The sequence below is a fragment of the Nicotiana attenuata genome, chromosome 1 (genome assembly GCF_001879085.1).
Source record: "Nicotiana attenuata strain UT chromosome 1, NIATTr2, whole genome shotgun sequence".
NCBI classification, from domain to species: domain Eukaryota; kingdom Viridiplantae; phylum Streptophyta; class Magnoliopsida; order Solanales; family Solanaceae; genus Nicotiana; species Nicotiana attenuata.
In genome coordinates, this window is record NC_031989.1 from 78913015 (window position 1) to 78923541 (window position 10527).

A 10527-nucleotide genomic window follows, 5' to 3' on the forward strand; every position below is an offset into this window, starting at 1 on the left:
GGGCTCGAAGTTAGCCCGCCAGCTTCTGAAGGAGGGTCTTTCCTCGGCACCTCCAAGTCACCCAACCCGGAGGAGTCTTCTAGAGTGGTCAAGTCCACACCCTCGAAAAAATAGCGGAGGAGATCATCCGCTTCATGGGCCCCTTTGTCGGACCACTCTTCACCGTTCGGGCTTCATCGAACATAGACTTGGTGAACGAAGGCTACCCGGCAATATCTATCACACTGGGTGCCTCCTTCGGGGCACTGCCGGCGTCCCAGGAAGGCTCGGCCCCGGCCTCCTCATCAACCTCCCTAACATGAGGGAGATTAATACGTGGGTATTTTGACTGCTTATTAGCGCCTTTTAGCTTTTGTTATAGTCTAAAAGCATTGAATTGTGTTCCCGAAACTAATGAAATTGTGTAAAATTGCAGGAGTGATGGAAATTGATCTCCCAAGATAAAATTCAACTGAAAAATGAGTAGTCCGAGGCACAAGGCAATGAAAGGCGTAGGAGCATAACTGTGCGGTCCGTAGAAGAAATTGCGGATCGCGGATTTCCATCTGCGGCCGCAAACAAAGAAGGAAAATCTATCAGACATTTGCGCAAATTGAAAACCGCACATAAATTGTGTTGTCACAAAGATGAGCTAAGAGTCGAAGATCAGAGAGTGTGCAAAAAGACCACATCCAAAGCCTCTGTGAATTGCGGATCGCACAAGAATTGTGCCGCTGCAGTCCAAATTCTACGGACTGTAGAAGAGTTGCCTCACGGCCACAGTTCAGAAATGTGTGGCCGTAGACCTCCAGTTCCTGACAGATGAAGAAATCTACGAACTGCACATGGAATTGTGCGGCCGCAGAATCTCCCGAGGGCATTTTTATCCGAGATTTCTAGCTTTGGATATCTGAAGTACTGTAGCCGTTTTTCTTTGCCTCTTTACGAAAACTTAGCTTATTTTGGTGATTTAACATTAGATTTCTCTATTTTAATCTTCCAATATGAGTTTTATTATCTTTTCTTCTTTGTTTTCTTCAACACCCACTATGAGTAGCTAGATTTTTACTAGGGTTGTGACCCAACCCTAGAGTGTAAACCTTATGGGTGATTAATTTTATGCTTGTTTATGATTGGGTGTTTATTATTTAGCTGAGTTCATGCTTTATTTATAGACTGAATGGTTTCAAACGTTGATTCATGCCTATTTGACTTAGTCTCTACTTGAGAAAGAGGGACCTAGTCTAGGATAACTTAGCTAACAAGGAATTGGGTCAATTGAGAGATTGGTTAATCCAATTAAAGGGTTCAACCTAGAGATAGTAACAACCTGACTTGAGCTCTTATAAACTATTTTGGTTGATACCCATTTGGTCTTGAGAAAGCCAAATTGGGCAAAACCACTCTCTGACCGAGAGGTATTGAGTGTGTTGCGTAGAGTTGTGAGTTATAATACACCCAGTCAAAAAAACAAGCATAAAAGTCTTTATCCCATTAGGCAAACACCTAGGTCGTGGTCACAACCTTAGGTCTTTTACATATTTGGAAAACTCTCAAAAACAACTATCTCTAGTCTTCTGTCTTTAATTTGCAATCATTAGATTAATATTAGATATAGACACCAAAAACCTCATTGTGGAAGTGCAATTTAGATACTTCACTTGCTCATTCTTAATATAACTCCTAACTCCCATCTTAGCTCCCTGCGGATTCGACCCCAACTATTAGTTGGGTTTTATTATTGCATACAACTATTGGATTATCTTCTTTTCCTTCCGTGTTACTAATTTGTGTGAATCAACTATAGGTACAAGTATGGTGGCGGACAACAATGAACTCGGAAACAAGCCTTTGGGGGGATATGGACGTTGAGTATGACCAAGTTGAAGAGGTTCCTCTTGAACCTCAAGTCAATAGAAGAGGCCGGACGCCTCATGACAATGTCCAGTTCCACCCCCACCTCCACCACGAGCGGCTGCACAGCGGGTGTTGCCCAATGAAAGGTATGCAAGTGGAATAGTCCCTCCCCGTATTAGGGTAGGTAACTTCCAAATCACCAATATGATGCTCACTTTGCTAGAGCAACAAGGTTTCTTCACCGGGGCTTCAAGTCAAAATGCGTATAAACACTTAAAAGGATTTGTGGACACTTGTTGGGAGAGAAAACAAACAAATGACTCCGATGATGCATTGAGGCTAAGGGTTTTTCCCTTCTCTCTATGGGGGAAAGCCTTAGATTGGTTGGAACGATTGCCGAACCATTCCATTCGTACTTGGGATGAGTTGGCAGAGAAATTTATTGCTAAGCTCTTCTCTCTCGAGCATGTGGCTACACTTAGAGATGAGATTCTAGCATTCAAACAAAACCTTAATGAACCGCCATACGAGATATGAGAGCAGTATAGAACAACGGTCAAAGAATGTCCCAACAACAATATGACAGAGAATATGATTCAACAAACTTTCTATCATGGGATTAACACGACCAACCAATGTGTGGTGATTCAACTTGCCGGTGGAAATTTTATGACCACACCTTATGTGGAGGCTTGTGAGATTTTGGATGAAATGGCGGACACATCATCGGTATGGCAATCCCGGACTAATGTTCTACAATGTGATCCGAACATGATTCACCTCCATAAATAGTTGCATGACCATGGACAAGCCATTGCCGAATTGACCACCACCGTGAATCAATTAGCAAAGGCTCAACTTTAACAAGTGCAAAATCCTAAGCAAGTCAATGCCATGGAGGGAGTGAACATGATGGTGAACAAAAGAAGGACCAGGGGTCCGTAAGTGCAAAATCAAGTTGAGAATTACGTGCAAGAGGATAGTGGGTTTGACCAAGATGAATCTTACAATGAACAAGAGGAGGAGGTGCAATATGTGAACAACTTTCAAGGGAAAAGAACCAACTCCCATGGCCCGAATCAACAATAATGGCGACCTCAAAGCAATCAAGGTAATTGGAACTCTAATAATCAAGGTAATTGGAGTGGTGGATACAATTAAGGGAATTGGCATAACAACAACAATCAAGGAAATTGGAGTGGTGGCAATAATCAAGGTAATTGGAGTGGTGGCAATAATCAAGGTAAATTAGAGGGGTAATAATCAAGGAAATTGGGGAGGTAACAATCAAGGCGGATGGAACAATAATCAAGGCAACTAGGGGTTGGGTTTTCAAAGGCCCCCAATGTATCAACAACAAAGCAACCCGCCTCCTTATCCTTCCCATGGTCCAAGTTCTTCCAACAATGAAATGGGGCGTATTGAGAATATGTTCAAACAAATCATGGAAAAGGATGCCGATTTGGATGCCCAACTTACCTCACACAACACTTCAATCCGCAACTTAGACTCAAGCTCTAAATACTCATCCTAAGGGGGCACTACCAAGTGACACGGCGGTAAACCCAAAAGGTGGTAACAACACGGGGCATGCCATGGTCGTTACTACAAGAAGTGGAAAATGTGGGAATGTACCTACCTCAAGCCAAAGGCAAGTTGTGGATGAAGAGCAAGTGGTTCAAGAAGAGGAGATCATGAACAATGTAGAGCAATCTAATGATGAGGTTCGTATTGATATTGATGATAGTGTGGAAGAGAATCAAGAGGAGGTGAACATGTCTAGGGATCACATTATTGACATGCCGGAACCAGTAGCGCAAAAGGCTAAGGCACCATTGCCTAAGCCTCCACCTCCATACCCTCAAAGACTTACAAAAGCAAAATGGTGAAAACCAATTCAAGAAGTTTATTCAAATGATGAAGAGTCTCTCGATCAATGTGCCATTAGTTGAAGCCTTGGAGCAAATGCCCGGTTATGCAAAGTTTATGAAGGATCTTGTGACAAAGAAGCGATCTATGAATTTTGAAACTATTAAAGTCACTCATCAAGTGAGTGCAATTGTTCATTCAATGGCTCCCAATTTGGAGGATCCCGATGCTTTCATGATCCCTTATACAATTGGAAGTACCGCGTTTGCTAAAGCTCTTTGGGATCTTGGGGCAAGTACCAATTTGATGCCCTATTCAGTTTTCAAGACATTGGGAATTGGGCAACCATAGCCCACCTCTATGAGATTGCAAATGGCCAGTCGTACTATGAAGAGACCTTTGGGAGTGATTGAGGATGTTTTGGTTCGTGTTGATAAATTTATTCTTCTGGCGGATTTTGTCATTCTAGATTGTGAGGTTGATTATAAGGTGCCGATTATTCTTGGAAGACCTTTCCTTGCTACGGGGAAGGCTCTTTGTGATGTTGAGGACGGAGAACTTACTTTCCGGGTTGGTGATGAAAAAGTGATTTTCTATGTGTGTATGTCCATGAAGCAACCCAATAGCAATGAGGTGTGCTGTTTTGTGGACTTGGTGACCGATGTTATTGTGGATGAAACAAGTGCGGTGATCAATGTTGGTGATATGTTGGAGGCCGTCTTTCTCAACTTTGAGGATGACGAGATGGATGGCTTCATGGACTGTGTGAACTCTTTGCAAGGAATGGGGTCGTACACCTATGAACCCCGGAAATTGTCCTTGGATCTTGAAAATAGGACAACTCCTCCTACAAAGGCTTCAATTAAAGAGCCTCCTACCTTGGAGTTGAAGCCATTGCCTCCACATTTTCGGTATGAATTTCTTGGCCCTTCTTCTACTTTACCGGTTATTCTTTCCTCATGTTTTATTAACATGTAGGTAGATTCTACATTAGCGGTGCTACAAAAGAGGAAGAAGGCTATTGGGTGGACATTGGCGGATATTCGGGGGATAAGCCCCACATTTTGCGTGCACAAGATTAACTTGGAGGAAGGTGACCAAGCATCTATTGAACATCAAAGGAGACTCAATGAGGTTATACAAGAGGTTGTCAAAAAGAAAATCATCAAGTGGTTGGATGCCGGGGTTGTCTACCCGATCTCCGATAGTTCGTGGACTTCTTCGGTTCAATGTGTCCCAAAGAAGTGGGGCATGACGGTGGTCACCATGACAAGAAAGAGTTGATTCCTACAAGAACGGTGACTGGTTTGAGAGTGTGTATGGACTATCGTAAGCTCACCAAAGTCACAAGGAAGGATTATTTTCCACTTCCCTTCCTAGATCAAATGCTTGCTAGATTGGTCGGTCGTGCTTTCTATTGCTTCCTTGATGGGTATTCCGGCAACAACCAAATTCTTATCGCTCTGGGGGATCAAAAGAAAACAATCTTTACATGTACCTATGGTACTTTCGCCTTCAAGCAGATGCCATTTGGTTTGTGCAATGCACCGACGACATTTCAAAGGTGTATGATGGCTATTTTCACGGACATGGTGTAGGATTAACTTGATGTTTTCATGGATGACTTCTCGGTGGTCGGGAATTATTTTGATGATTGTCTCGCAAACTTGGATAATGTATTGGCAAGATGTGAAGAAAAATATTTGATGCTAAATTGCAAGAAATGTCATTTCATGGTCAAGGAAAGCATTGTCCTTGCCCACAAGATCTCAAAGAATGGAATTGAAGTTTACAAGGCAAATATTGAGGTGATTTCTAAACTTCCGCCTCCAACTTTGGTAAAGGGCGTGCGGAGTTTCTTAGGTCACGCAGGGTTTTACCGCCGCTTCATCCAAAATTTTTCTAAAGTGGTGAACCTGTTGTGAAAGCTTCTCGAGAAGGATGCTAAGTTTAACTTCGGTGAGGATTGCACGAGAGCTTTTGAATTGCTAAAGTTCAAGTTGACTACTACTCCCATCATCACTTCTCTAAATTGGAGCATCCCTTTTGAACTCATGTGCGATGCTAGTGACGTAGCAGTGGGGGTTGTTTTGGGGCAACACATCAATAAGATTTTTCATCCGGTCTACTATGCTAGTAAGACCATGAATAGTGCCCAACTCAACTATACCATTACGGAAGAAGAGCTCCTTGCCATTGTGTTTTCCATTGAGAAGTCTCGCCCGTACTTGATGGGTGCAAAAGTGATTGTCCACACGGATCATGCGGCACTTTGTTATCTTATGAGCAAGAAAGATTCCAAAGCTCGGTTGATGAGATGGGTGCTTTTGTTGCAAGAGTTTGATATTGACATCCAAGATCGAAAAGGGAGTAAAAATCAAGTGGCGGACCACTTGTCTCGTTTGGAGGAGGAGGGGAGGTCGCATGATGGCCTTGAAATCAATGACTGCTTCCCCGATGAGCAACTCTTGGTCATTTCAATGAAATAGGTGCGGATCGAGCAAATTTCCTTGTGTGTGGCATCATCTCGGATGAGTTCTCTTCAAACCAATGGAAGAAGCTCAAACGGGATTATCAAGATTATTATTGGGATGAACCATACCTTTTCTGGATTTGTACGGATGGGGTGATTAGAAGATGTGTACTGGAAGAAGACCAAGGCAAAATTCTTGGGGCTTGTTACTCTTCGCGTTATGGCGTTCATCATGGTGGAGCGAGAACGACAACCAAAGTGCTTAGTTGTGGTTTTTATTGGCCCACTCTTTACAAGGATGCAAGTGATCTAGTGAAAAGATGTGATGAATGTCAAAGGGCCGGTGGAATCTCAAAGAAAAATGAAATGACCCTCACCACCATTTTGGAGATTGATGTCGCGCCCCGTTTTCTCGAAAAAGCGGGTTTCGACGTCGTGACAACTCCTTTTAGAATGGGAGATAGAGTGCTAAAACAAGAAGAGTCGCCACCTAACGATTTTTGAGGTGCGTTAGGGCACCTATTATGCAGATAACTCTATTTGACTAGTCAACGCCACCAAAGATCGGATAAGGGCTCAAATTACCTCAAAGAGAAGGTTTTAGGCACTCCTCGAGGTCCACAACTATGGGTCTCGGCCGAACTTAAAATTATGTTGATTACAATTAAGCTAAGTGATCAAATAAAAAAAGGGAATTTAAAGGTCAAGGAATTTTATTACAACATGATTAGTACAGATCTCAGTACGAATATAGGGATACAACTATTTAATTCTAATAGCAACATATGGGGGGGGGGGGGTCCTAAGTTTTTTAGCCTAAAGGATCACCCCGTTCAACATAAGTAATACTTCGTAACACCCTTAAGGTAGGGAGTTACTCATATTATTCTGCGGGCACGGACTATCTTCTCCTGCTACCCAATTACTATGTTAAAGTTGTTTACCTAAAAGCGCTCTAATAATTCAATTCTATGTCGTGCTCTATGCATGCACTACCCGTCCCATACCTATGGTCCAGGAGGTATTGGACCTCTACTTGGTTGTTCCAGACCTTACTTAGGCTGCTTAGAAATGTCAAAACTAGGCGACATACAAAACACTTATTGGACTTCAAATACGGGCAATTAAGGGCTCAAGTTGGCCTCCACACTTAAGCAAGAAATGCACGCGAAACGGGTTTCATGTTAGGCTGTTTCAGAATTAAGAACCTTAAACCCTATAGACATGATTTCTATGTGACTTTGAGTTAATACATACAGGCAGTTTCAGATGCAAAGTGCTGCTCATAGACAGGAAAGTACAGTTGTCGCATACTGATTATTGAAATTGGAGATCTCTAGTTATTAATCCTATAGATGTTGCGTCTAAGTGATTTACGCAGTAAAGATGGTGAAATCTATTGGAAGAAACCCAGAATTACTCATGCTTTTGATAGTGGCCTAAGTGAACAATAAACAATGTTGAGAGGTGCAACATTAACAATTATTAAGGCGAATAATGGCATCCTATAGACAGGATCTCTAATGATTAGCACTTGGAACAGATTTTATTGTTTTACTTTAACCTTATAGGCATGTTTTCTACGTGAACAATGCGGTACAGTAGCAAATTAAATGATTAAAATCCTATAGGCATGATTTCTAGGGGATATGCTGCAACGATGCAAATTGAAGGGAAGTTCAACGATATTTATTTCCTATGGACATGTTTTCTAATAACATGTAGCAACATGGATAATTGAAGCATTTGAGCTCATGCTTTGCTAGTAGACAAGTAGTATGAGTGTGTGCTTCTCCTAATGACATGATTTCTACAGTGTACATAGAAATTGAATGACATATATAATAATTTAATCATTGAATCCTATAGGCATGCTTTATACCCTTGCACAAAAATATCAGAATTTACCCATTCCCCGTTTTTTACTAACAACCCAATTGTTCATTACAAAAGTTATTACATGCCCAATAATGATTAAAAATATTATACAAATAACGACAATAGGCCCACAGCAGGCCCAAAAGAAATACCCAGCACTGTCTAGGCCTTCAACAGTCTATAGCATACCCAAATTTCAAACAAGGAATCCCATTCATCAAGCACAAACCAGAATCCCTAGAAGATCTCATACAACCTTAAATTAACCACATCACCCGGGTATCGCATCACTTGTACCAACCAGCTTACATGTTCATTAGACAATAGGAAGAAGGAATTGAGTGGGGTAGTTCAGGTCTCAGCAGCAGAGAAAGTGGCTAAAAGACCCCAAACCCTAGTGTGTCAGAGTTAACAAGAGTCTCAAATGGACCCCGAGCAGTGCTGACACTAGGGAGGTCAGTAGCAAGAGTCTTGGTGGCCTTGGCTTTCAGTCGGCCAAGAATGATAGGTTCAGAATAGCATAGGTAACAAATGGGAGAGAATGGACAATGATTAAGGGACAGAAGTTGAGGAAATGCACTTATAGATTTAAGTAGGCATAGCAAAGTTGAGCGTACAGAGCAGCTAACCAAACAGGTCATTGGACTTAGAAGCAGGTTCAACAGGATTTCAACACTTAGCAAAGTAACACATAAACAGCCATATATTGAAAGAGTTAGGGGAGAAACAAGTTTGCAAGATTGACAGAAGTTATCATACACAAGTGAATAATACCAACAATTTTAAGTAAGGCACTGACTTAGAGATTTGAAGCCTAAAGGTCTAAACTATGCCAAGTATACATCCTATTGTCATAAGACAAGTCAAGTAATCACTGAAGGAATAGGGAATTAAGTGAGCCAAAGACATGCTGGGGGACATATCGACAGGGAAGCAAGGTAAGAGATTAGAACACATTACATATGCAAGGTAATCATTGCAGAGATTCAGAACATGAAAATAAACTCATGTCAAATGGAAAACGTAGGCATTCAGGTATTGACCAGTAGAATAATTAACTAGGGAAGGCCTAAGTTATGCCAGGGAGTCTAAAATTTCAGGCCATCATTAAAGGGGTATGAGATCAAGTGAGCATGCTGAGTGGCACAATAGCAGAGAAACAAGTCATAGTTAACAATGAAGGTCTTAACACATGTTATTACAGATGCGAGGAATTCCTTACAAAGATTCGAGACAAAGCAGGTAAGCATATTCATGGACATACAGACACCAATATACTAGCTAAACGAGCTTAGGAGGGTCAGATTATCCAAGTTAGACATGGACAATCTCAGAACTAGCAACATTAGGGTAAGTTAAATGCCATAGAGACTTAAAACGAGTGTAAAGCTAATAAACTTGTGAATAAAAGTAGCCCCAGAAACACATTAAGCCATAGATTTCAGAAGTGAGAACACATGCAAATCAGAGACACATAAAAATGAAATTGCAAAAGGCCAAGCGATTTACCAGTTAGATGGACAACAACAAAAAACAAAAATTCAATAAGAACCTAGAACCTCAATGTGTCATAGTTCCCAAGAGCTTCAACAGAACACCGGGCAATGCTCGCACCAAGAGAAAGTTCTAATAATAGAATCTCAGTGGCCTTGGCTTTCAGCCGGCCAAAAACAAAGTACAAAACAAGAGAATGAGGGAATCACAGAACAAAGCTCCAATGTTTAGTGAAAGTATATCGATTAAGGTCTGTTTCAAAGGGGAATGGGGAGGGGTTTATATAGTAGCAAAATTGGACGAATAAACAAGGAAATAAAGTAAATCAAACCTAAAATAAGGAAAGAAAGCATGGAAAATCGATTCAGATCAATTTAGGGGAAAAAACGGGTAAACTCTAGTTCAAGAGGGAGAACACAAATCGACAGTGATCTCACTGAATCGGACTCACATAGCACGGTACTGAGTGTATATAGATGAAATAGTGCCCAAAATCAAAGGTTCAAGCCACTTAAGTCTGATCTCAGAAGATCTCACTTGCCAGACTTAGGCAAGAACCTAAGTAACATCACGAATGGATGACCAGTAGTGATAGGAGACCAATAAGGTAAGTGAATCAATGATTGATTCCATATTAGAGCCGAATTCGGAGAGGTTGAGACTTGAGAGACACAATGGCTAGGGTTCGTAGAAGAAGAGAGAAGGTTCGAGAGAGTGTAGAAGCGGCTGTAAAGAGACGAGTGAGTCTCTAGGGTTTAGGTGGGGGGAAGTAATTAAAAGTGGGGGGTTAATCGTGGGTCGTTGATCTTAAGCCAGGATTTTAAAAGAAGGCGGGCGAGTCTGAAACGGGTACCGACCGGGTTGGGTAGAAGGGCTATTTGGTTTTGGGTTGGGGTTATTGGGCTAATATTTGGTGCGAAAAAATTGGTTTAAAATTGGTCCAATCTTTTAAACACACATAATTTCTCAAAATAATT